The sequence below is a fragment of the Oncorhynchus nerka genome, linkage group LG13 (assembly GCF_034236695.1).
Source record: "Oncorhynchus nerka isolate Pitt River linkage group LG13, Oner_Uvic_2.0, whole genome shotgun sequence".
Classification (NCBI taxonomy): Eukaryota; Metazoa; Chordata; class Actinopteri; order Salmoniformes; family Salmonidae; genus Oncorhynchus; species Oncorhynchus nerka.
Window position 1 is genome coordinate 79,590,458 of NC_088408.1, and position 25,595 is coordinate 79,616,052.

Sequence of the window (25,595 nt, forward strand, 5' to 3'; positions counted from 1 at the left end):
GCCTGTTGTAAGGCTGGTCCTCACCAGACATCACCGGCAACAACGTCGACTATGGGCACAAACCCACCGTCGCTGGACCAGACAGGTCTGGCAAAAAGTGCTCTTCACTGACGAGTTGCGGTTTTGTCTCACCAAGGGTGATAGTCGGATTCACGTTTATCGTTGAAGGAATGAGCGTTTACACCGAGACCTGTACTCTGGAGCAGGATCGATTTGGAGTTGGAGGGTTTTTCATTGTCTGGGGGCGGTATGTCACAGCATCATCGGACTGAGCTTGTTGTCATTGCAGGCAAACTCAACGCTGTGCGTTACAGGGAAGACATCCTCCACCCTCATGTGGTACCCTTCCTGCAGGCTCATTCTGACATGACCCTCCAGCATGACAATGTCACCAGCCATACTGCTTGTTCTGTACATGATTTCCTGCAAGACAGGAATGTCAGTGTTCTGCCATGTTCAGCGAAGAGCCCAGATTTCAATCCCATTGAGCATGTCTGGGAGCTGTTGGATTGGAGGGTGAGGGCTAGAAATGTCTGGGAACTTGCAGGGGCCTTGGTGAAAGAGTGGGGTAACACCTCACAGCAATAACTGCAGCTGGTGGCCACACCAGATTCTGACTGTTACTTTTAATTTGACCCCCCCCTTTGTTCAGGGACACATTATTCCATTTTTGTTAGTCACATGTCTATGGAACTTGTTCAGTTTATGTCTCAGTTGTTGAATCTTATGTTCATACAAATATTTACACATTTTAAGTTTGCTGAAAATAAACTCAGTTTTTGCTGAGTTTATCAATCTTGGTTTATATTGTTACATGGCATAGCTAGGTCTAAATAGTAAATGCGGGGTCATTGACCCATTATCTTTTTTCTCCAGGATGGCGTAGGGGTTGGGAGTCTTGGGATTTGGCTGCAATCATGCTACATTATTCTTGGATCATAGGCGACTCTAGGACATTCTCCATTTTAGAACATTCCAGTGGCTTTGAAGACCACTTGCATAACCATCCATTTTCTACTCGTTTTAAATGCAACCGTCATGGTCTCTAAAATAGATATATTTTCATCAGTTGGAGATATTGCCTGGCTCGTTCCTGAGGCTAGTGGACTAATGGTCTCTGTCCCTTGGACTCCACTCCTGTTTTTGTCTCCTAAATTGAGCCCTTCACTGAGGCCCCAGTGGGTTAGACAACAATAGGCTTTATATGAAATATTCCCCATGACTTGCTGGGCCATTCCACTCCCAAGGAGTCGATCTGTCAAGAGTAGTTTAGTGGTAAGATAAAAATCTGCAACGATCGAGAGAAAAAACAACAACACTAACCCCAATGATTCCAGGAAATACAAAAACAAGATTGAGTGTTCTCCTGGTATTTGCTAGTGCTCATTTTGTTATTTGGATGGTGTCTGGCCGGCATGACTGTCATCCCAGCTAACCAGCTGCTGGCACGCAATGTTGATGTTCTTGTCCTTCTTTGTTCCAGTCAGACTTTCAGCTTAATGAAATATAGAGAGTATAACTGAAACATGTAACTGAAACAACTGATGGCTCTATGATAGCATTTCTATGTCAGAGGGGTATGGCTTGATAAGCACTAGGTCTGTGCAGTCAGTCAATGTGGGTGTGTGGGTGGTTGTGGTGTTCAGGTGTTTGGGACTGGGTCTGGTGGGTGGTTGGTGGGGGGTTGCTGGTGTTCATGTGATTGGGACTGGGACTGGGCCTGGTGGGTGGTTGGTGGTGTTCAGGTGATTGAGACTAGGCCTGGTGGGTGGTTGGTGGTGTTCAGGTGTTTGGGACTGGGTCTGGTGGGTGGTTGGTGGTGTTCAGGTGTTTGGGACTGGGTCTGGTGGGTGGTTGGTGGTGTTCAGGTGATTGGGACTGGGTCTGATGGGTGGTTGTGGTGTTCAGGTGTTTGGGACTGGGCCTGGTGGGTGGTTGGTGGTGTTCAGGTGATTGAGACTAGGCCTGGTGGGTGGTTGGTGGTGTTCAGGTGTTTGGGACTGGGTCTGGTGGGTGGTTGGTGGTGTTCAGGTGTTTGGGACTGGGTCTGGTGGGTGGTTGGTGGTGTTCAGGTGATTGGGACTAGGTCTGGTGGGTTGTTGGTGGGGGGTTGCTGGTGTTCAGGTGATTGGGACTGGGTCTGGTGGGTTGTTGGTGGGGGGTTGCTGGTGTTCAGGTGTTTGGGACTAGGCCTGGTGGGTGGTTGGTGGTGTTCAGGTGATTGGGACTAGGTCTGGTGGGTGGGTGGTGGGGGGTTTCTGGTGTTTAGGTGATTGGGACTGGGTCTGGTGGGTTGTTGGTGGTGTTCAGGTGTTTGGGACTAGGTCTGGTGGGTGGGTGGTGGTGTTCAGGTGTTTGGGACTGGGTCTGGTGGGTGGGTGGTGGTGTTCAGGTGATTGGGACTAGGCCTGGTGGGTGGTTGGTGGTGTTCAGGTGTTTGGGACTGGGTCTGGTGGGTGGTTGGTGGTGTTCAGGTGATTGGGACTAGGTCTGGTGGGTTGTTGGTGGGGGTTGCTGGTGTTCAGGTGATTGGGACTGGGTCTGGTGGGTTGTTGGTGGGGGTTGCTGGTGTTCAGGTGTTTGGGACTAGGCCTGGTGGGTGGTTGGTGGTGTTCAGGTGATTGGGACTAGGTCTGGTGGGTGGGTGGTGGGGGTTTCTGGTGTTTAGGTGATTGGGACTGGGTCTGGTGGGTTGTTGGTGGGGGTTGCTGGTGTTCAGGTGTTTGGGACTAGGCCTGGTGGGTGGGTGGTGGTGTTCAGGTGTTTGGGACTGGGTCTGGTGGGTGGTTGGTGGGGGTTGCTGGTGTTCAGGTGTTTGGGACTGGGTCTGGTGGGTGGGTGGTGGTGTTCAGGTGATTGGGACTGGGTCTGGTGGGTGGGTGGTGGTGTTCAGGTGATTGGGACTGGGTCTGGTGGGTGGGTGGTGGTGTTCAGGTGATTGGGACTGGGTCTGGTGGGTGGGTGGTGGTGTTCAGGTGTTTGGGACTGGGTCTGGTGTACTATTCTGGTGGGTAGGTGGTGTGGGTAGTTGGTTTGGTGTTCAGGTGATTGGGGCCTGCGGGTGAAGAGATGCTCAGAGTAATTGCAATAAAATCTAGGGAGGGGAGTGTCTCAGAGGGGATGGGGCATGTGGATAGATTCCTGAAGTACTGGATAAGCTTGGCTCTTATCAGGTCTAACCCTGCTGTGGATGCCTTCAGAACAGCCTCAATTCATCTGGGCATGGACTCTACAAGGCATCAAAAGCATTTCACATGGATGCTGGCCTATGTTGACTCCAATGCTTCCCACAGTTGTGTCAAGTTGGCTGGATGTTACATCAATAAGGGATCATAGCTTTCACCTGGTCAGTCTATGTCATGGAAAGTTCATAATATTTGTACACTGTGTTTTTTATTTAACTAGGCAAGTCATTTAAGAACAAATTATTATTTACAATGATGGCCTAGGAACAGTGGGTTAACTACCTTGTTCAGGGGCAGAATGATAGATTTTTACCTTGTCAGCTCGGGGACTCGAACTAGCAACCTTTCGGTTACTGGCCCAACGCTCTAACCACTAGGCTACCTGCCGTCCCAGTGTCTAGGGCATAGGGTGCCATTTCAGTCACATGCGTGGTCTACCATGATTACAGAGCAGGGGCAGTCACTGGGCCTCCATAATCATATCAGATGGTGTGCCAGTGCAGCCGGGGATTGGCAAGATGGCCGCCACATGGCACTTCTGAGGAACGGTCGGTTGTTCTGCCTCTCCAAAGAGGATTCAGGGAGGTTTTTAGAGGACTCAACTACATATGCTCCTTATGGCTGATGAGGGAGTTTGGGGGGATATCCTATTTCTCCTCTGTCTACTAGCACCCAGTGAATAACCCTAACCCAGGGAATAACCCTAACCCAGTGAATAACCCTAACCCAGTGAATAACCTTAGCCCTAAATCAAATCAAATCAAATGTATTTGTCACATACACATGGTTAGCAGATGTTAATGCGAGTGTAGCGAAATGCTTGTGCTTCTAGTTCCGACAATGCAGTAATAACCAACGAGTAATCTAACCTAACAATTCCAAAACTACTACCTTATACACACAAGTGTAAAGGGATAAGAATGTGTACATAAAGATATATGAATGAGTGATGGTACAGAACGGCATAGGAAAGATGCAGTAGATGGTATCGAGTACAGTATATACATATCAGATGAGTAATGTAGGGTATGTTAACATATAAAATTGGCATAGTTTAAAGTGGCTAGTGATATATTTTACATCAATTTCCATCAATTCCCATTATTAAAGTGGCTGGAGTTGAGTCAGTGTGTTGGCAGCAGCCACTCAATGTTAGTGGCCTTGAGATAGAAGCTGTTTTTCAGTGTATCGGTCAAAGCTTTGATGCACCTGTACTGACCTCGCCTTCTGGATGATAGCGGGGTGAACAGACAGTGGCTCGGGTGGTTGTTGTCCTCGATGATCTTTATGGCCTTCCTGTGACATTGGGTGGTGTAGGTGTCCTGGAGGGCAGGTAGTTTGCCCCCGGTGATGCGTTGTGCAGACCTCACTACCCACTGGAGAGCCTTACGGTTGTGGGCGGAGCAGTTGCCGTACCAGGCGGTGATACAGCCGACAGGATGCTCTCGATTGTGTATCTGTAGAAGTTTGTGAGTGTTTTTGGTGACAAGCCGAATTTCTTCAGCCTCCTGAGGTTGAAGAGGCGCTGCTGCGCCTTCTTCACAATGCTGTTCGTGTGGGTGGACCAATTCAGTTTGTCTGTGATGTGTACGCAGAGGAACTTAAAACTTACTACCCTCTCCACTACTGTCCCATCGATGTGGATAGGGGGGTGTTCCCTCTGCTGTTTCCTGAAGTCCACAATCATCTCCTTAGTTTTGTTGACGTTGAGTGTGAGGTTATTTTCCTGACGCCACACTCCGAGGGCCCTCACCTCCTCCCTGTAGGCCGTCTCGTTGTTGTTGGTAATCAAGCCTACCACTGTAGTGTCGTCCGCAAACTTGATGATTGAGTTGTAGGCGTGCGTGGCCACGCAGTCGTGGGTGAACAGGGAGTACAGGAGAGGGCTCAGAACGCACCATTGTGGGGCCCCAGTGTTGAGGATCAGCGGGGTGGAGATGTTGTTACCTACCCTCACCACCTGGGGGTGGCCCGTCAGGAAGTCCAGTACCCAGTTGCACAGGGCGGGGTCAAGCTTGATGACGAGTTTGGAGGGTACTATGGTGTTAAATGCTGAGCTGTAGTCGATGAACAGCATTCTCACATAGGTATTCCTCTTGTCCAGTTGGGTTAGGGCAGTGTGGTTGAGATTGCATTGTCTGTGGACCTATTTGGGCGGTAAGCAAATTGGAGTGGGTCTAGGGTGTCAGGTAGGGTGGAGGTGATATGGTCCTTGACTAGTCTCTCAAAGCACTTCACGATGACGGAAGTGAGTGCTACGGGCGGTAGTCGTTTAGCTCAGTTACCTTAGCTTTCTTGGGAACAGGAACAATGGTGGCCCTCTTGAAGCATGTGGGAACAGCAGATTGATTGAATATGTCCGTAAACACACCAGCCAGCTGGTCTGCGCATGCTCTGAGGGCGCGGCTGGTCAGTTAAGAACAAATTCTTATTTTCAATAACGGCCTAGGGTTAACAGTGGGTTAACTGCCTGTTCAGGGGCAGAACGACAGATTTGTACCTTGTCAGCTCAGGGATTTGAACTTGCAAGTAACTTTCGGTTACTATTCCAACACTCTAACCACTAGGTTACCCTGCCGCCCCGGGTAGCCTTGTGTCAAGTGTCAAATGACTGAAGCCATTGAGATTCCTCATTTTCTTGCTGCTCTGCGGGGAACTAGCAGAGTCAGACCGGACCTCTTTATTTATGTCGTTCACATTCCTGCTGCGGTATAAAGGAAGAGGGAGAATACCAAGGCTACAATAGGACAGGATGTGTGAGTGTACAACAAGTCTTTTCTGTTCTTTGTGTAGTGTGTACAGTAGCTTTTTCCCTCCGTTACATCACTGTGCTTTTCTTACTACTGCCTTTCTGTGAGAAAAGCTGACTGGGTGCTTTTGGGGGAAACGTCTCTGCTTCTCTCTAGGCCTGTAAAGAGTTCTGTTTCCAAGAAACCCTTTCTCTTCCGCCTTAATTGTGTGAGTTTTCATATCAGAGCCAACCCTCCAGCACTCGTTATCATGGTAGATGGTGTTATGGTTGGGAAAGCAGTCTGTTTCTCAGGAGAAAGATGGTTGGCATTACAGTAGCGTGTGTGTGTACTAGAGAGTGGGAGTGTGGTCCAGGTCTGATTTGCACACATTGGATTAGTGGTGTTAATTTTGAGCCAAGCTGGCCCCAGTTTGATGGTGATATCTGTGTGCGTATCCTGATCCAGGAGCATTGTAGAGGGGAGGGAGGGGAAGTTATTTTGGGCTCCCCTCTAGTACTGCAGAGCTCATTGCAGAGAGAGGGTGAGAGAAGGAGAACACTGCACACCCCCACCTCTGCCAAATCTCCCCAGAGCAGAGCCAGTCTGGCTGCAGTGCTTGCTCTGCTCCCACACCCTCCACTCTATTTTAAGGCTGGCGATAGTGTACTGCTCCCCCTCAATGGACCCCTGTATCTCCCTGTGTGGCCCAGAGCATGTGTCTCGGCCCCAACGGACGTTTGCACACAAAGAGCTACTCCAGTCTGCCCTGGCAGCTCGTCTAAAGGTGATACTACTGATAACCTCAGTAGATAAGGCAAACACTGGACTCCATTGACTCTTGAAAGTGATCATGTAAGCTTCACACAGACAAGGTCACCAGTTAGGCTACATTTTCTTCAGTTGGTTTCTGTACAGTTGAAAGTGGAGCTGGGCTGTGTATTGTATCCCAAGGGGTTGTGTATTGTAGTCCTCTACACGTTTCCCTGACTTCCTTTCTGAATGTAGATTACCAGGCCACTGAAGCCAAGCCCAGGGTGGGGCCTAGGCTGCATTCCAGAGTCAGACACCAGGAAAGCAGAACAGCTCCTCAGCATTTCCTTCCCATCTAGATACAGGGTTGCATCCCAAATGACACCCTATTTCCTACATAGTGCACTACTTTTGACCAGGGCCCGCACCAAATAAGAAATATGGTGCCATTTGGGAAGCACCCACACAGTAACAGCCCAGATGCCCAGATTCTCATTCTCATTTTTCTTAATCAAATCGAATTTTATTTGTCACATGCGGTGACTACCTTACCATGAAATGCTTACTTACAAGCCCTTAACCAACAGTGCAGTTCAAGAAGGAGTTAAGAAAATATTTATCAAATAAACTAAAGTAGAAAATAATAAAAAATAAAACAATAAAATAACAATAACGAGTCTATATACAGGGGGTACCGGTACAGAGTCAGTGTGCGGGGGTACAGGTTAGTCGAGGTCATTTGCACATGGACTGTAGGTAGGGGTGAAGTGACTATGCATAGATAATAAACAGCGAGTAGCAGCAGTGAGAAAAAAAATGGGGGGTGTCAATGTAAATAGTCCGGTGGCCATTTGATTAATTGTTCAGGAGTCTTATGGCTTGGGGGTAGAAGCTGTTAAGGATCCTTTTGGTCCTAGATTTAGCGCTCTAGTACTGCTTGCCGTGCGGTAGCAGAAAAACAGTCTATGACTTGGGTGACAGGAGTCTTTTGAATTATTTTTGGTCTTTCCTCTGACACCGCCTGGTATAGAGGTCCTGGATGGCAAGAAGCTTTGCCCCAGTGATGTACTGGGCCATACGCACTACCCTCTGTAGGGTCTTACAGTCAGATCCCGAGCAGTTGCCATACCAGGTGGTGATGCAACCGGTCAGGATGCTCTCGATGGTGCAGCTGTAGAACATTTTGAGGATCTGGGGACCCATGCCAAATCTGGGGACCCATGCCAAATCCTAATAATGCTGTACAAGCAATAAAGCAGTCTACTTCACATTTGCAACACTTTACACACTATAGTACACTGAGGGAAATGTCTGCCCATAAAGTCACCATTGACATTAATATCTATGGTTGTTTGTTATACTGTAACTCCTGTGTCTATTATATTTAGGATCACCTATCTCATGTTGGGCATACACTAACAGAACACAGTTCAGATAAGGTGTAGCTGTTCACTAGCTGGGAAGCAGATGTTCAAGGTAGAAAGTACCCATGTTTGGGCCAATTGGATAGTCGTAAGGTTGAGATGAGATTATACTGATTTGGCAGCTGCTTAACGGTGGCAGTCGGTGGCCGTGACAGCCGTTAGTAAGGCCGCCTGTTCCTGGAATTCTGGGTAATTAGCCTCGGCGCACACCGGACGTCTCTGTCTGACGGAGACAACAATAAGCCCTTTAGTGTTTCTCTCAGTCTCTGCTGCCTCACGGGCGCTAATCACAGAGCTGAGAGCCTGTTTGCATCCTAAATGGTACCCTATTCCCTATGTAGTGCACTACACTTGACCAGGGCCCATTTGGGATGCACACGGAGACTTGTTGGACAGAAAGCAGGCTGCTCTACTACAGAGGTGTATACATTAGGGCACAAAGTAGCAAAAAGTAATAAAATGTTTTGCAATGGAAAATGAACATGAGCATTTCACATTGGATCCGTTCAGGTAATCTACACATAATCATCATTTGGCGAACTCGCTACTGCCCCTCTCTCTCTCTCTAGTGCTCCGAGCCTGAGGAGGTAAGCCCTAATGGTTAAAGCAGAGGTACAGTATGAGACTACTATAAAGTGGTGCACTATATAGTAAAAAAGGCACCATTTCAGACACAGCCATAGTATCTGAGAGGTCGAGAGACAGAATGGAGCTGGCTGCCTGGTGATGGTCGGTCAGGCCAGTGTGTTAATAAGCTGACTGGAGCCTGGCAGTTATTATTCCTCCTAGCTTGTTGTTGTATTTTAGGTCAAGTTCCTCTATTGGGGCCTGGTGATTCTACATGCCGCTGCATTTCCTGTTGCACAGGACGAAAGGGTCCGGACAGGGTCAGAGCGATAGCTGAGACGGTGGGAGGTGGAGATGGTTCTAGGGGGGCGGCGGAGGAGGAGTAGAGGAGGGCTCATCTCCAGATGCAAAGGCCTGCTGCTGGACCGTTGTTGGAGTAGGGAGCTGAGAACTGTGAAATGGAGCGGTCCTAGCTATAGCACAGGGGCTTAACCACTCAGACTCATAGAGAAGAGATAATCCATACTTCATCTGCATAAATGCTGCCTACCACACTCTCCTCCCTCCCCTCTCCACCGCTTCCCTCACCCAGCCAAACCCCAGCCACCTGCAGAGCGACACAACAGACTCGGAGCATGAATAGTGGATGACTTTGAAAATAACATTTTGAGAACTGCATATCCACACCCAGTGGAAAATCTCTTTCATACCCAATGCCCGGGGACCTGGGAGCTCATCTGAGCTGGGGAATAGTCAAAGGCAACCCATATTCACAGCCAGGCAGCTAGGCAGGCACCTCTTTAATCTGGCCCCAGCCAAGTGGATTTACTCTGCATTCATGATATATGCTCACAGCTCGCTTGAGCACATCATATTAAATCATTGTTTTTGATATTTTGAATTTATCTTACAAATGTATGTTTTGAATAAAAATCAGGTTTGTATAAGCCAGGGCTTCAAAGCTGGCATTTATTTTTATTGGGGGGGGGGGGGGTATTTAGTTCTACATGTAGGAAATATGATCTGGGTTGTCTAAATAAATATTCATGATGAGTTTTCAGCTTGGAGTGTGATCTTTAAGGACTCTCTCTCTCTCTCACACACACACACACACACACACACACACACAGACCCCTACTGTTGTATTTGTATATCAATGACTAAACTCAGTGTTCAAAGAAGCTAGTAGACCTCCCCTCTCTTTATTAGCCTTTTAGTGAGAGAACCCCTTTGTTGAGTGTCATTAATCTGTAATTAAAACAATTTAAACAGTAATTACACAATCCTATCAGAAGAGATCCTATACCAACCCAGCTCCAGTCACGCACAGCTCTACTACTTAGTTATCTCTCACAGTGTAAAGGAATGATACTGCACTGAGGCACAATATATTACTTCTCGTGCCGATACCCATATCCAATATTGTCCTTGCCAAAAAAAACTCTACCGATAACCAATATTTACAATTTTAGCGGCCTTTTAAGCATTCTAGTACAGTCAAATAGTTAACACACACATGGACACAGCGGACTAAGGCACTGCATCTCAGTGCAAGAGGCGTCACTACAGTCCCTGGTTCGAATCCAGGCTGTATCACATTCGGCTGTGATTGGGAGTCACATAGCGCGGCGCACAATTGGCCCAGCGTCGTCCGGGCCGGCATTGTAAATAAGAATTTGTTCTTAACTGACTTGCTTAGTTAAATAAAGGTTACACACACACACTGACCAAATAGGTATTTTGTTGGTATTTACGTATGTCCCAATTACCAGTAAAACATAATCAAAACCTATTTCTTTCACTTACTTGCTGTGCTGTTTTGTTGTTCATTTGTTCAGTCGTTTCATTCTCAACACGGATTTCTATGGAACGCCGTTTGGGTCTTTGCGAGTCCCAAAAGATACAAGTCAAATAACTTAATTTGACCTGTCAAATAACACCAACATCTGTTTCAGTAGCTATAGTTAGCTAGATAACTATATAGCTAGGTGTCATCATCTAAAATAACCCTAATTTATAAGACAGTTCTTATTTGATTAATGGTGGTCGGACCCATCTAGCCACAATAAGGATTAGCCACAATAGTGGACTTTGCGGTTAGCCTTCAAAATAAAAGTATTGCATAATTCTACTATTTGTATTAATTTTCAGTACTCTCAATTACATACTTTTATTTTGAAGGCAAACCGCAAATTCCACTATTGTGCCCAATCCTTATTGTGGCTAGCTTCACAACACATAACCCGGTGCGGTCGAGCCTCACTAGCCAGATGAAGCTAGCTGGCTGCTTATAACGTTAGGTTTGGGCAACAGGGTTAAGTTGCTGACTAGCTACTTATTTTAATGAACTGAAGTTCAATTTCAATAGGCGAACAACAAGTGGCAACCTATCTAATACTTACACACCAGGATTCCTAAATCATTGCTATGAATAATGAAAATGACTGAAGATTCTACTGGTCAGGCTGGTTGCATTGTTGCTAGCTAGGTACCAACCTATAGCTAGCTACCCCAGAAGTTGCAGTCGAACAAATGATGCTTTATTACCAACGTGGTATTGTAAACACATCGTTCGTGGCCGGTGTTTGCAGACTTTTTTGTACCGCTTTGACAGTGCTACTGTATCTTTTTTGACAAACGGCGTTCCATAGTATGTATGTCGTGAAGCTAATAGCAGTGACGCTATTACTGTGTAACTCCAGTAGGGCAACATCTGAAAATTAGTGCACTTGGTAGAGTGTACAAGTGCTTGAGCAGTCAGTGAAAGCCAACATCAGAGAACGGTTGATTGTCAAGGGCAATGAATTCCCATTATATTGGCTTTCATGGATTTCGCCTTTGAGTTGACTTGCGGAAATGTTGTTACTCTTTCAAATGACTGCTTGACTTGTTGACTGCTCGATCCACACAGCAGACATTGTGGGCTAGTTTAGGAATGCTGTGTTGCACGTATAGTGCAACATTTTACATGGCGTCATTGCGTCATGTACCTATGTTATATAGGTATGCACATCAGCTATGACATTGGTTTTGCACATCGGGGCGTTAAACTAGACATTGTGAACATATGTTCACCGATATATCGTGCATCCCTAATTACTACCTTTAATGATTCTGCTGTCTCTCTCTTTCTCTCTCCCCCTCTCTCTCTCAATTCAATTTGCTTTATTGGCATGATGTAACAATGTACATATTGCCAAAGCTTTCTTTGAATATTAAAATAAGTAGAATCTAAATTTTCAACAGGACAACAGTAACAACAATAACCAAGGGTCAAAACAAGCATACATTGAACAATATCAATAAGCCCCGTCGCGGACCAGGATGTCTTGCTCCCAGACAGACTAAAGAACTTCTTTGCTTGCTTTGTAGACAATACAGTGCCACTGACACGGCCCGCTACCAAAACCTGTGGACTCTCCTTCACTGCAGCCGACGTGAGTAAAATATTTAAACATGTTAACCCTCGCAAGGCTGCAGGCCCAGACGGCATCCCCAGCTGCGTCCTCAGAGCATGCGCAGACCAGCTGGCTGGTGTGTTTACGGACATATTCAATCAATCCTTATCCCAGTCTGCTGTTCCCACATGCTTCAAGAGGGCCACCATTGTTCCTGTTCCCAAGAAAGCTAAGGTAACTAAGCTAAACGACTACCGCCCCATAGCACTCACTTCCGTCATCATGAAGTGCTTTGAGAGACTAGTAAAGGACCATATCACCTCCACCCTACCTGACACCCTAGACCCACTCCAATTTGCTTACCGCCCCAATAGGTCCACAGACGACGCAATCGCAACAACACTGCACACTGCCCTAACCCATCTGGACAAGAGGAATACCTATGTGAGAATGCTGTTCATCGACTACATCTCAGCATTTAACACCATAGTATCCTCCAAACTCGTCATCAAGCTCGAGACCCTGGGTCTCGACCCCGCCCTGTGCAACTGGGTACTGGACTTCCTGACGGTCCGCCCCCAGGTGGTGAGGGTAGGTAACAACATCTCCACCCCGCTGATCCTCAACACTGGGTCCCCACAAGTGTGCGTTCTGAGCCCTCTCCTGTACTCCCTGTTCACCTACGACTGCGTGGCCATGCACACTTCCAACTCAAACATTAAGTTTGCAGACGACACTACAGTGGTAGGCTTGATTACCAACAATGACGAGATGGCCTACAGGGAGGAGGCGAGGGCCCTCAGAGTGTGGTGTCAGGAAAATAACCTCACACTCAACGTCAACAAAACAAAGGAGATGATCGTGGACCATAAAGATCATCAAGGACAACAACCACCCGAGCCACTGCCTGTTCACCCCGCTATCATCCAGAAGACGAGGTCAGTACAGGTGCATCAAAGCAGGGACCGAGAGACTGACAAACAGCTTCTACCTCAAAACCATCAGACTGTTAAACAGCCACCACTAACATTGAGTGGCTGCTGCCAACATACTGACTCAACTCCAGCCACTTTAATATTGGAAAAATTATGTAAAAAATGTATGACTAGCCACCTTAAACAATGCCACTTAATATAATGTTTACATACCCTACATTACTCTCTCTCATATGTATATACTGTACTCTATACCATCTACTGCATCTTGCCATCTTTATGTAATACATGTATCACTAGCCACTTTAAACTATGCCAATTTTATATGTTTACATACCCTACATTACTCATCTGATATGTATATATTGTACTCGATACCATCTACTGCATCTTGCCTATGCTGTTCTGTACCATCACTCATTCATATATCTTTATGTACATATTCTTCATCCCTTTACACTTGTGTGTATAAGGTAGTTGTTGTGAATTGTTAGGTTAGATTACTCGTTGGTTATTACTGCATTGTCGGAACTAGAAGCACAAGCATTTCGCTACACTCGCATTAACATCTGCTAACCATGTGTATGTGACAAATAAAATTTGATTTGATTTGAGATGTGCAGGTTGATTGGTCTGTCAGACACAGTCCCTCATCTTATGGCAGGCAGCAATGTAGTGCACTGCCAACCCACAGCTCTCTGTGTCCTCCCAACGGGACAGGTGGCCGATCCTTGAATCCTTGAATAAGAGTTTCAAATTTGGGGAAATGACACTCTAATTGTTTTATATTTTTTACATTTTGTCAGGAAATGCAGCTCTGTCTCAGGATCTGCTGTTGTGTAGCTGTTGCACAGCCTTTCCTCTACAGGGAGCCAAGTTTTCCTGTGTCTACCCTTCTCAATGGCAAGGCTGTGCTCACTGAGCCTGTACTTTGTCTCTCTCTCCCTCTCTTTATAATCTGACATGTCCCCTCTCCATTAAGATAGATGGGGAGGAAGGGGCCCGGAGGCTGGATAGAGGGGAGCGATAAAAGAGCAACATAGATGTGTACTGTGTTGTACTGTGTTGTACATGTATCTCCAGTCACCTGGTTTTAGTGTAAATGCTCTCCACCAGAGAGAGAGAGAGAGAGAATAAATAAATACGTGTCTGGGCCAAAGCACAAAGGTCCTGATAGATTTATCCATGTAGCTCAATATGTTATGAGACCTAGATATACAGTTGAAGTCAGAAGTTTACATACACCTTAGCCAAATACATTTAAACTCAGTTTTTCACAATTCCTGACATTTAATCCTAGTAAAAATTCCCTGTCTTAAGTCAGTTAGGATCACCACTTTATTTTCCGAATGTGAAATGTCAGAATAATAGTAGAGAGAGATATTTATTTCAGCTTTTATTTCTTTCATCACATTCCCAGTGGGTCAGAAGTTTACATATACTCAATTTGTATTTGGTAGCATTGACTTTAAATTGTTTAACTTTGGTCAAACGGTTTGGTTAGCCTTCCACAAGCTTCCCACAATAAGTTGGGTCAATTTAGGCCCATTCCTCCTGACAGAGCTGATGTAAGGTTTGTAGGCCTCCTTGCTCGCACACGCTTTTTGAGTTCTGCCAAAACTTTTTCTATTGGATTGAGGTCAGGGCTTTGTGATGGCCACTCCAATACCTTGACTTTGTTGTCCTTAAGCTATTTTCCACAACTTTGGTATACTTTGGATCATTGTCCATTTGGAAGACCCATTTGTGACCAAGCTTTCACTTCCTGACTGATGTCTTGAGATGTTGCTTCAATATATCCATTTAATTTTCCTTCCTTGTGATGCCATCTATTTTGTGAAGTGCACCAGTCCCTCCTGCAGCAAAGCACCCCCACAACATGATGCTGCCACCCCCGTGCTTCATGGTTAGGATGGTGTTCTTCGGCTTACAAGCCTCCCCCTTTTTCCTCCAAACATAACAATGGTCATTATGGCCAAACAGTTCTATTTTTGTTTCATCAGACCAGAGGACAAAAAGTATGATCTTTGCAAACTGTAGTCTGGATTTTTTTATGGTGATTTTAGAGCAGTGGCTGCTTCCTTGCTGAGCGGCTTTTCAGGTTATGTCGATATAGGACTCGTTTTACTGTGGATATAGATACTTTTGTACCTTGTTTCCTCCAGCATCTTCACAGGGTCCTTTGCTGTTTTTCTGGGATTGATTTGCGTTTAAAGTACGTTCATCTCTTGGAGACAGAGCACGTCTCCTTCCTGAGCGGTATGACGGCTGCGTGGTCCCATGGTGTTTATACTTGCGTACTATTGTTTGTACAGATGAATGTGGTACCTTCAGGCGTTTGGAAATTGCTCCCAAGGATGAACCAGACTTGCGGAGATCTATAATTGTTTTTCTGAGGTCTTGGCTGATTTCTTTTGATTTTCCCATGATGTCAAGCAAAGAGGCACTGAGTTGGAAGGTAGGCCTTGAAATACATCCACAGGTGCACTTCCAATTGACTCAAATTATGTCAATTAGCCTATCAGGAGCTTCTAAAGCCATGTCATAATTTTCTGGAATTTTCAAAGTTGTTTAAAGGCACAGTCAACTTAGTGTATGTAAACTTCTGACCCACTGGAATTGTGAACCAATGATTTATAAGTGAAATAATCTGTTAGCAATTTTTGGGAAAATGACTTGTGTCATGCACAAAGTAGATGTCCTAACCGACTTGCCAAAACTTTAGTTTGTTAACAAGACATTTGTGGAGTGGTTGAAAAACAAGTTTTAATGACTCCAACTTTTGTAAGTGTATGTACATTTCCGACTTCAACTGTACATGTATACTGAGTTGAAGGTTGGCTATCTGACGGAGAGCCCTGGGCCTAGCTTGGTTATAATTCTTGACGCCAAACAACTATATATATACTATATGTGTACGGTGGGGGCTGGGGTGTGTCTGTCTGTGTGTGTGCTTGATTGTACGGCTGGGTCTTTACGGGGCTGTTTACACCTAAGCCGTAAAAAGTTGATCAGCGGCCGGCTGCATCAGTCTGAGATCATATTTGAAAAGCAGCGGCCGTTATCTTGATGTACTGCGTGTCCATTGTGTTATGCCTTGTCTGTGATTGACTGGAGAAATATGGTCGCGTTATGCTGACATCTCTGCGCATTGTAAAGGAGCATGTCTCTCTGGGGACATTAGATACAGTATCTGTGGAAATAGGTTGGAGGGGGGGGGGGGTCTGTTTTGAGCTCTCCACTGTATCTGCCTGCAAGTATAATGTTTTCATCTCACACAGGGGGTTAGGGGGAGGAGGGGGGGACCTGTTATGATATCTCCACTGTATCTGGCTGACTGTCTGTTTCCATCTCACACAGGGGATAGTGGGAATAGGGCTCCTTTCCTCTTTTCCTACCCTCTTGTCTGTAAATTCTATGTATTGAGATATCCCGCTGCAGCCGGACAATGAGCGGCGTGCTGGCTTGGCCTCGTAGCATTACTAGCTACCTGGAAGTAGAACATATGTCCCTCTCCATCCCTTCAGAGCTCACACAGACCTCTCTTTCCCCCTCGCTACAGGCCGATAGTTACGCCATCATCACACCCACAACCCCCCGCCATCCTCCATCTATTCCCTTCTACCGCTAACCTCTGTCTCCAGAGGAGGGTGAATTCCTCCTGTGTCTCTCCACCCAGTCACACCCCGTAGCCAATCAAACAATCCCATCACGAGCAGTGACCCCTCCCAGAAGGCCTGGGCCTGTTGTTTTACTGCTGTTGCCTCCTGTCAGACCACGGCTAGAGTTGGACTTCTTATCTTTCTCCTCTTTTTTACATCTTCTTTCTTCTCCACTCCCCCCATCTCCTCTCACTCCCCCTCTCTCAGCTTTATAGAAATTATTTATCCTCATGTTGGTTAGCCTGTCTGTGTTTGAGAGAATATGCAGTGAGAACTGTCAATGATGATTGCATTCCAGAACCAAGTCATGAAGTGTGAGGAATGCTTGTGAAGGGTGACCGTTTTTTCTCAGCCAATGAATGAACATCAGTCCTGCAGACATTAAGGTCATATCAGACGTTGCTATGTGTTGGGTTGAGTTTAGTTTAGTAATTAGTTATCTAGTTCCATCACAGTGGGGGAAAGTGACTGTGATCTCCTGTTGTGAGGCCACCAGACAGACCTCAGTGTTCCAGATAGGTTTTTAAATAGACTCAACACTTGTTGAAAGTCGGAGGTGGCCCCTGTATCTAGCGGCTAGCCCATCAAAACGTCCAGTCAACCAAGTTTTATCCAGACTCACTCTGTCAGGTCTTTAGCACAAAAGAACAAAAGCATTGGCGAGGATGTGGATGGCAGTGGTGGAGGGGCTTCTGGGAAGCGGTAAGAAAAGGTTTAAAAAAGGGGGGTGGGGTTGGGGAAGGAGAGAGGAGTGACGCAGGGCAGGCCTGTGAAACGAGGAGGCCATGCGTGAGATGAGAGCGAGAGGGGAACGGGGGGGAAGAGAGAATGAGAGATTTGGCTCAGGATCACTCACCAGAGGAGGACAGATTAAAGTCCCATCAAGACAGGATGCATCGTCAAGGGCTTTGGTCTTCTCCCCTGTAGTGGCGGGCATGTGTGCGTGTGTGTGTGTGTTACCTCATGCCGTGTGTGTATCTCTGAATGTGTATGATAACTCATGTCCCAGTCACTCTACTGGACTGAGTGTGTTTGTCTCCACTCCCAGTTTAGTCAAATCAAATCAAGGTTTGTTTGTCCCTTACACATATTTTCAGGTGTTATAGCAGGCGCAGTGAAATGCTTGTATTACTAGCTCCAACAGTATAGTAGAATGTCTTGTGTTACTAGCTCCAACAGTATAGTAGAATGTCTTGTGTTTCTAGCTCCAACAGTGTAGTAGAATGTCTTGTGTTACTAGCTCCAACAGTGTAGTAGAATGTCTTGTGTTACTAGCTCCAACAGTATAGTAGAATGTCTTGTATTACTAGCTCCAACAGTATAGTAGAATGTCTTGTGTTACTAGCTCCAACAGTGTAGTAGAATGTCTTGTGTTACTAGCTCCAACAGTGTAGTAGAATGTCTTGTGTTACTAGCTCCAACAGTATAGTAGAATGTCTTGTGTTACTAGCTCCAACAGTGTAGTAGAATGTCTTGTGTTACTAGCTCCAACAGTGTAGTAGAATGTCTTGTGTTACTAGCTCCAACAGTATAGTAGAATGTCTTGTATTACTAGCTCCAACAGTGTAGTAGAATGTCTTGTGTTACTAGCTCCAACAGTATAGTAGAATGTCTTGTGTTACTAGCTCCAACAATGTAGTAGAATGTCTTGTATTACTAGCTCCAACAGTATAGTAGAATGTCTTGTGTTACTAGCTCCAACAGAGCAGTAGAATGTCTTGTGTTACTAGCTCCAACAATGTAGTAGAATGTCTTGTATTACTAGCTCCAACAGTGTAGTAGAATGTCTTGTATTACTAGCTCCAACAGTGTAGTAGAATGTCTTGTGTTACTAGCTCCAACAGTGTAGTAGAATGTCTTGTATTACTAGCTCCAACAGTGTAGTAGAATGTCTTGTGTTACTAGCTCCAACAGTGTAGTAGAATGTCTTGTGTTACTAGCTCCAACAGTATAGTAGAATGTCTTGTGTTACTAGCTCCAACAGGGCAGTAGAATGTCTTGTGTTTCTAGCTCCAACAGGGCAGTAGAATGTCTTGTGTTTCTAGCTCCAACAGGGCAGTAGAATGTCTTGTATTACTAGCTCCAACAGTGTAGTAGAATGTCTTGTGTTACTAGCTCCAACAGGGCAGTAGAATGTCTTGTGTTACTAGCTCCAACAGTATAGTAGAATGTCTTGTGTTACTAGCTCCAACAGGGCAGTAGAATGTCTTGTATTACTAGCTCCAACAGTGTAGTAGAATGTCTTGTATTACTAGCTCCAACAGTGTAGTAGAATGTCTTGTGTTACTAGCTCCAACAGTATAGTAGAATGTCTTGTGTTACTAGCTCCAACAGTATAGTAGAATGTCTTGTGTTACTAGCTCCACCAGTATAGTAGAATGTCTTGTGTTACTAGCTCCAACAGTGTAGTAGAATGTCTTGTATTACTAGCTCCAACAGTATAGTAGAATGTCTTGTATTACTAGCTCCAACAGTGTAGTAGAATGTCTTGTATTACTAGCTCCAACAGTGTAGTAGAATGTCTTGTGTTACTAGCTCCAACAGTATAGTAGAATGTCTTGTATTACTAGCTCCAACAGTGTAGTAGAATGTCTTGTGTTACTAGCTCCAACAGTATAGTAGAATGTCTTGTGTTACTAGCTCCAACAGTATAGTAGAATGTCTTGTGTTACTAGCTCCACCAGTATAGTAGAATGTCTTGTGTTACTAGCTCCAACAGTGTAGTAGAATGTCTTGTATTACTAGCTCCAACAGTATAGTAGAATGTCTTGTATTACTAGCTCCAACAGTGTAGTAGAATGTCTTGTGTTACTAGCTCCAACAGTGTAGTAGAATGTCTTGTGTTACTAGCTCCAACAGTATAGTAGAATGTCTTGTATTACTAGCTCCACCAATATAGTAGAATGTCTTGTGTTACTAGCTCCAACAGTATAGTAGAATGTCTTGTATTACTAGCTCCACCAATATAGTAGAATGTATTGTGTTACTAGCTCCAACAGTATAGTAGAATGTCTTGTGTTACTAGCTCCAACAGTGTAGTAGAATGTCTTGTGTTTCTAGCTCCAACAGTGCAGTAGAATGTCTTGTGTTTCTAGATCCAACAGTGCAGTAGAATGTCTTGTGTTTCTAGCTCCGACAGTACAGTAGAATATCTTGTGTTTCTAGATCCAACAGTGTAGTAGAATGTATTGTGTTACTAGCTCCAACAGTGCAGTAGAATGTCTTGTGTTTCTAGATCCAACAGTGCAGTAGAATGTCTTGTGTTTCTAGCTCCAACGGTACAGTAGACTGTCTTGTGTTACTAGCTCCAACAGGGCAGTAGAATGTCTTGTGTTTCTAGCTCCAACAGTATAGTAGAATGTCTTGTGTTACTAGCTCCAACAGTATAGTAGAATGTCTTGTGTTACTAGCTCCAACAGGGCAGTAGAATGTCTTGTGTTTCTAGCTCCAACAGGGCAGTAGAATGTCTTGTGTTTCTAGCTCCAACAGGGCAGTAGAATGTCTTGTATTACTAGCTCCAACAGTGTAGTAGAATGTCTTGTGTTACTAGCTCCAACAGGGCAGTAGAATGTCTTGTGTTACTAGCTCCAACAGTATAGTAGAATGTCTTGTGTTACTAGCTCCAACAGGGCAGTAGAATGTCTTGTATTACTAGCTCCAACAGTGTAGTAGAATGTCTTGTATTACTAGCTCCAACAGTGTAGTAGAATGTCTTGTGTTACTAGCTCCAACAGTATAGTAGAATGTCTTGTATTACTAGCTCCAACAGTGTAGTAGAATGTCTTGTGTTACTAGCTCCAACAGTGTAGTAGAATGTCTTGTGTTACTAGCTCCAACAGTATAGTAGAATGTCTTGTATTACTAGCTCCACCAATATAGTAGAATGTCTTGTGTTACTAGCTCCAACAGTATAGTAGAATGTCTTGTATTACTAGCTCCACCAATATAGTAGAATGTATTGTGTTACTAGCTCCAACAGTATAGTAGAATGTCTTGTGTTACTAGCTCCAACAGTGTAGTAGAATGTCTTGTGTTTCTAGCTCCAACAGTGCAGTAGAATGTCTTGTGTTTCTAGATCCAACAGTGCAGTAGAATGTCTTGTGTTTCTAGCTCCAACAGTGTAGTAGAATGTCTTGTGTTTCTAGCTCCAACAGTGCAGTAGAATGTCTTGTGTTTCTAGATCCAACAGTGCAGTAGAATGTCTTGTGTTTCTAGCTCCGACAGTACAGTAGAATATCTTGTGTTTCTAGATCCAACAGTGCAGTAGAATGTCTTGTGTTTCTAGCTCCGACAGTACAGTAGAATATCTTGTGTTTCTAGATCCAACAGTGCAGTAGAATGTCTTGTGTTTCTAGCTCCAACGGTACAGTAGACTGTCTTGTGTTACTAGCTCCAACAGTGCAGTAGAATGTCTTGTGTTTCTAGCTCCAACGGTACAGTAGACTGTCTTGTGTTACTAGCTCCAACAGTGCAGTAGAATGTCTTGTGTTTCTAGCTCCAACGGTACAGTAGACTGTCTTGTGTTACTAGCTCCAACAGTGCAGTAGACTGTCTTGTGTTACTAGCTCCAACAGTATAGTAGAATGTCTTGTGTTACTAGCTCCAACAGTACAGTAGACTGTCTTGTGTTACTAGCTCCAACAGTACAGTAGACTGTCTTGTGTTACTAGCTCCAACGGTACAGTAGACTGTCTTGTGTTTCTAGATCCAACAGTGCAGTAGAATGTCTTGTGTTTCTAGCTCCGACAGTACAGTAGAATATCTTGTGTTTCTAGATCCAACAGTGTAGTAGAATGTATTGTGTTACTAGCTCCAACAGTGCAGTAGAATGTCTTGTGTTTCTAGATCCAACAGTGCAGTAGAATGTCTTGTGTTTCTAGCTCCAACGGTACAGTAGACTGTCTTGTGTTACTAGCTCCAACAGGGCAGTAGAATGTCTTGTGTTTCTAGCTCCAACAGTATAGTAGAATGTCTTGTGTTACTAGCTCCAACAGTATAGTAGAATGTCTTGTGTTACTAGCTCCAACAGGGCAGTAGAATGTCTTGTGTTTCTAGCTCCAACAGGGCAGTAGAATGTCTTGTGTTTCTAGCTCCAACAGGGCAGTAGAATGTCTTGTATTACTAGCTCCAACAGTGTAGTAGAATGTCTTGTGTTACTAGCTCCAACAGGGCAGTAGAATGTCTTGTGTTACTAGCTCCAACAGTATAGTAGAATGTCTTGTGTTACTAGCTCCAACAGGGCAGTAGAATGTCTTGTATTACTAGCTCCAACAGTGTAGTAGAATGTCTTGTATTACTAGCTCCAACAGTGTAGTAGAATGTCTTGTGTTACTAGCTCCAACAGTATAGTAGAATGTCTTGTATTACTAGCTCCAACAGTGTAGTAGAATGTCTTGTGTTACTAGCTCCAACAGTGTAGTAGAATGTCTTGTGTTACTAGCTCCAACAGTATAGTAGAATGTCTTGTATTACTAGCTCCACCAATATAGTAGAATGTCTTGTGTTACTAGCTCCAACAGTATAGTAGAATGTCTTGTATTACTAGCTCCACCAATATAGTAGAATGTATTGTGTTACTAGCTCCAACAGTATAGTAGAATGTCTTGTGTTACTAGCTCCAACAGTGTAGTAGAATGTCTTGTGTTTCTAGCTCCAACAGTGCAGTAGAATGTCTTGTGTTTCTAGATCCAACAGTGCAGTAGAATGTCTTGTGTTTCTAGCTCCAACAGTGTAGTAGAATGTCTTGTGTTTCTAGCTCCAACAGTGCAGTAGAATGTCTTGTGTTTCTAGATCCAACAGTGCAGTAGAATGTCTTGTGTTTCTAGCTCCGACAGTACAGTAGAATATCTTGTGTTTCTAGATCCAACAGTGCAGTAGAATGTCTTGTGTTTCTAGCTCCGACAGTACAGTAGAATATCTTGTGTTTCTAGATCCAACAGTGCAGTAGAATGTCTTGTGTTTCTAGCTCCAACGGTACAGTAGACTGTCTTGTGTTACTAGCTCCAACAGTGCAGTAGAATGTCTTGTGTTTCTAGCTCCAACGGTACAGTAGACTGTCTTGTGTTACTAGCTCCAACAGTGCAGTAGAATGTCTTGTGTTTCTAGCTCCAACGGTACAGTAGACTGTCTTGTGTTACTAGCTCCAACAGTGCAGTAGACTGTCTTGTGTTACTAGCTCCAACAGTATAGTAGAATGTCTTGTGTTACTAGCTCCAACAGTACAGTAGACTGTCTTGTGTTACTAGCTCCAACGGTACAGTAGACTGTCTTGTGTTACTAGCTCCAACAGTGCAGTAGAATGTCTTGTGTTACTAGCTCCAACAGTGCAGTAGACTGTCTTGTGTTACTAGCTCCAACAGTGCAGTAGAATGTCTCGCAATTCAATATTAATACACAAATAATCTAAAATCTAAACAAGAAATCAAGAAATGACAGAACAAGTCCAATTTCCAATCCAGATTAGATATATTAGTTAGCTTATGTCAGAATCCAGATATACAAATGTAGTGTGTAGAGACAGTATATCATTTAGAAAGAAAAGTGTATGTACATTAGTAGGTATATTAGGATGAGCTATGTTGAGAAAATGTTATATACATTCACAGTTAGTAACAACAGTACATAAACAGAATTTGAGGTCACCAGTTCAGCAGCGGACCCCTCCTTCAGCCCCAGTCCAGCCAACACAGATAAGGTCTCCTATCCCGTTCGTCTGTTTGATCCTCCACTTCCTATCATTTCAGTCAATTACGACCCAGCCGGGCTGCCCCTGCCCTGTCTGTAACTGAGCCGGGGCCTGTTTGCCTGGCTGGGAGGACTTGGCTCTGGAGCCATGCTGTGAAGGCCAGCAGAGCCAGTCTGTTCCCTCTCTCCCCTCAGCCCAGGGAGAGTGGGCTGTGTTGGGCCGCTGCCACACGTTGTCAGCCTGCCTCTCTGACTTCCCTTCTTCCTCCTGTTGACTTCCCCTTCTGCTGCCTACTCTCCAGACCTCCAGGCCATTCCACAAACAGCCCTTGTTATGGCTGGCTTTTTCCATCACATTACTCAGTTTTTTATTGTTTTGTAACGGGCCACTGTCGGTGTAGTGTAATATAATGCATCCGTTCCCTCTAAAACCCTTGTCAGGTGACCGTGTTCGAGACTGGTGGAGGGGTGCCGAGAGGGCAGCCGGTAGAACAGAAGGGCTGATGGGAAATTGGACGACCCAAGGTTACCCAAGCGGTCTTTGCTGGGGGATTAATTGTGTAAGAGCCATGTAATGATTGCTGGCACAGATCCTGACTGAAATCCTGTTACCCACGCTGCACTGGGGCAGGGAGGGAGACCTAGCACCTGTGGAGGCAAGGCAACACTCATCACAGGCACCCTGAGCCTGCCAGGAATCAAATGAGTTCTGTATTTAGTGGAAGGACAGTAGCTACTCCAATACTAACCACAGGGCCTCTCATTCTTTCATTAGATACTTGCAAATGTGTGAATACTTACTACTTCATAATGAGCTGTTACTGCCAGAAATTATTTTCAGATTGTTTCGTTCTGAACAGAACCACTATTTTTCTTGCTCTGTTCCACTGTTCCGACCAGCATAATAAAGTTCGAAACCGATTCGAACACAATAAAAAGTACCGTTTTATATCGTTCATTTCTATTCCTTTTTTAACCTGTGAAATAAATCGACATATTTTTTACAATTATCTCATTAAATGAATACAAGCTTGCTATGGAGCGGGCAATTCAGAGACGTTAAAGCAAGAAATTCCTCCATAATCTCTGGGGAAACTAATTGTGTTCATGCTTGATAGGTGGGGAAAGAGCGTGTCAGAGGGGTGGACATGGAGGAGGCTTGGCTTGACGCGCTGGGCATCATGATCATGATGTGCATTATAATGTGTTTGGGATATTGATAGTAGACCTATTATTACTTCACCATATTACATAATTATATACTAACTTGAGACCTATGGAGGAGTGGCTAATATGGAGGAGCTTTGATTGTCCGATCATTGGCTCAACGCCCTGGGCCAGAGATCGCTAACAAGCTCTTGTGGCACCAGAACTCAAAACACGTGTTACCTTTTTGTTGTTAATAAATACAATGTGAAACGTGGGAACTAATAGTATCCTTAACTAGTCTAGAAAAAGCTGTTAGGCAGACACTGGAAGGAGAAGTGACAGAGTGAGTGCTTCGCATAAGCGTTTATTGTGGGACTGAAAAAAATGCTTGGAACATAAAATATCATTATTAACCGTTTCCCATGCTTTTAAAATAATGGTTCTGTTCCGGAACACTAGAGAGCAATTTTGTTATTGTTTCTGTTCCTCAATTATTTAGTTATCTTCCGGGTTTCTGTTCTGTTTCTTGAACTGGTTTCAACACCTGGTTACTGTACAGTAGATGTATTGGAGTAAGACTGGAGGAATCCATCTTTGTCTTTTACCTTGGATATTTAGAACAGGGAAGTGTTATACTGAACAGCGGTTTATACAGAAGAACAACTTGAGACTTTTCTCATGGGTGATGCATTTTGTTTCCCAGTGTTTCTCAGTTCTCTTTCTCTTGCAACCCCCAATGCAAGGATTCTGCATCAGTCTTAACACGTCATACATCAAATCAAATCACATTTTATTTGTCACATACACATGGTTTTTACATCATTCAGGAGTGAAGATTGACACTGAAGTGCAGAGTTTCAGTCCTAGCTACTTGGATCATTGTTCCACTTTTAGTTTCATACTGCAGCATGAAACAGAGGCAGCCCTCCCTTAGCTCCTCAACTATCTCCTAGCAGGGACAGTCCTTATGGCCTATTGAGTTGTGTGATGGATGACTCTGGGATTGATGGAGATAGATAGAGATCGTGGCTGCTGTTAATTGACTGTATCTCTTCATCTCCCTCCTTTGTCCAGGCTCACCTCCTCTCTCCTCCCCTGTTTCATCCAGA

General features: G+C 44.7%; 1 protein-coding gene across 19 annotated transcripts in view; it reads left to right on the plus strand.

Annotated features, from left to right (window-relative positions):
• The window catches only part of LOC115140228 (splicing regulator ARVCF-like), a 367,731-nt gene that overhangs the window by 223,870 nt on the left and 118,266 nt on the right, over positions 1-25,595 (plus strand). Inside the window, exon 1 of one of the 19 annotated variants that reach the window (XM_065026750.1) lies at positions 5,837-5,941. The exons of the other annotated variants lie outside the window; for them this stretch is intronic. The gene's annotated coding sequence lies outside the window, so the exon portion shown is untranslated. Of the gene's footprint in view, positions 1-5,836; positions 5,942-25,595 lie in introns of those variants that run through there. 19 annotated transcript variants of the gene reach the window in all.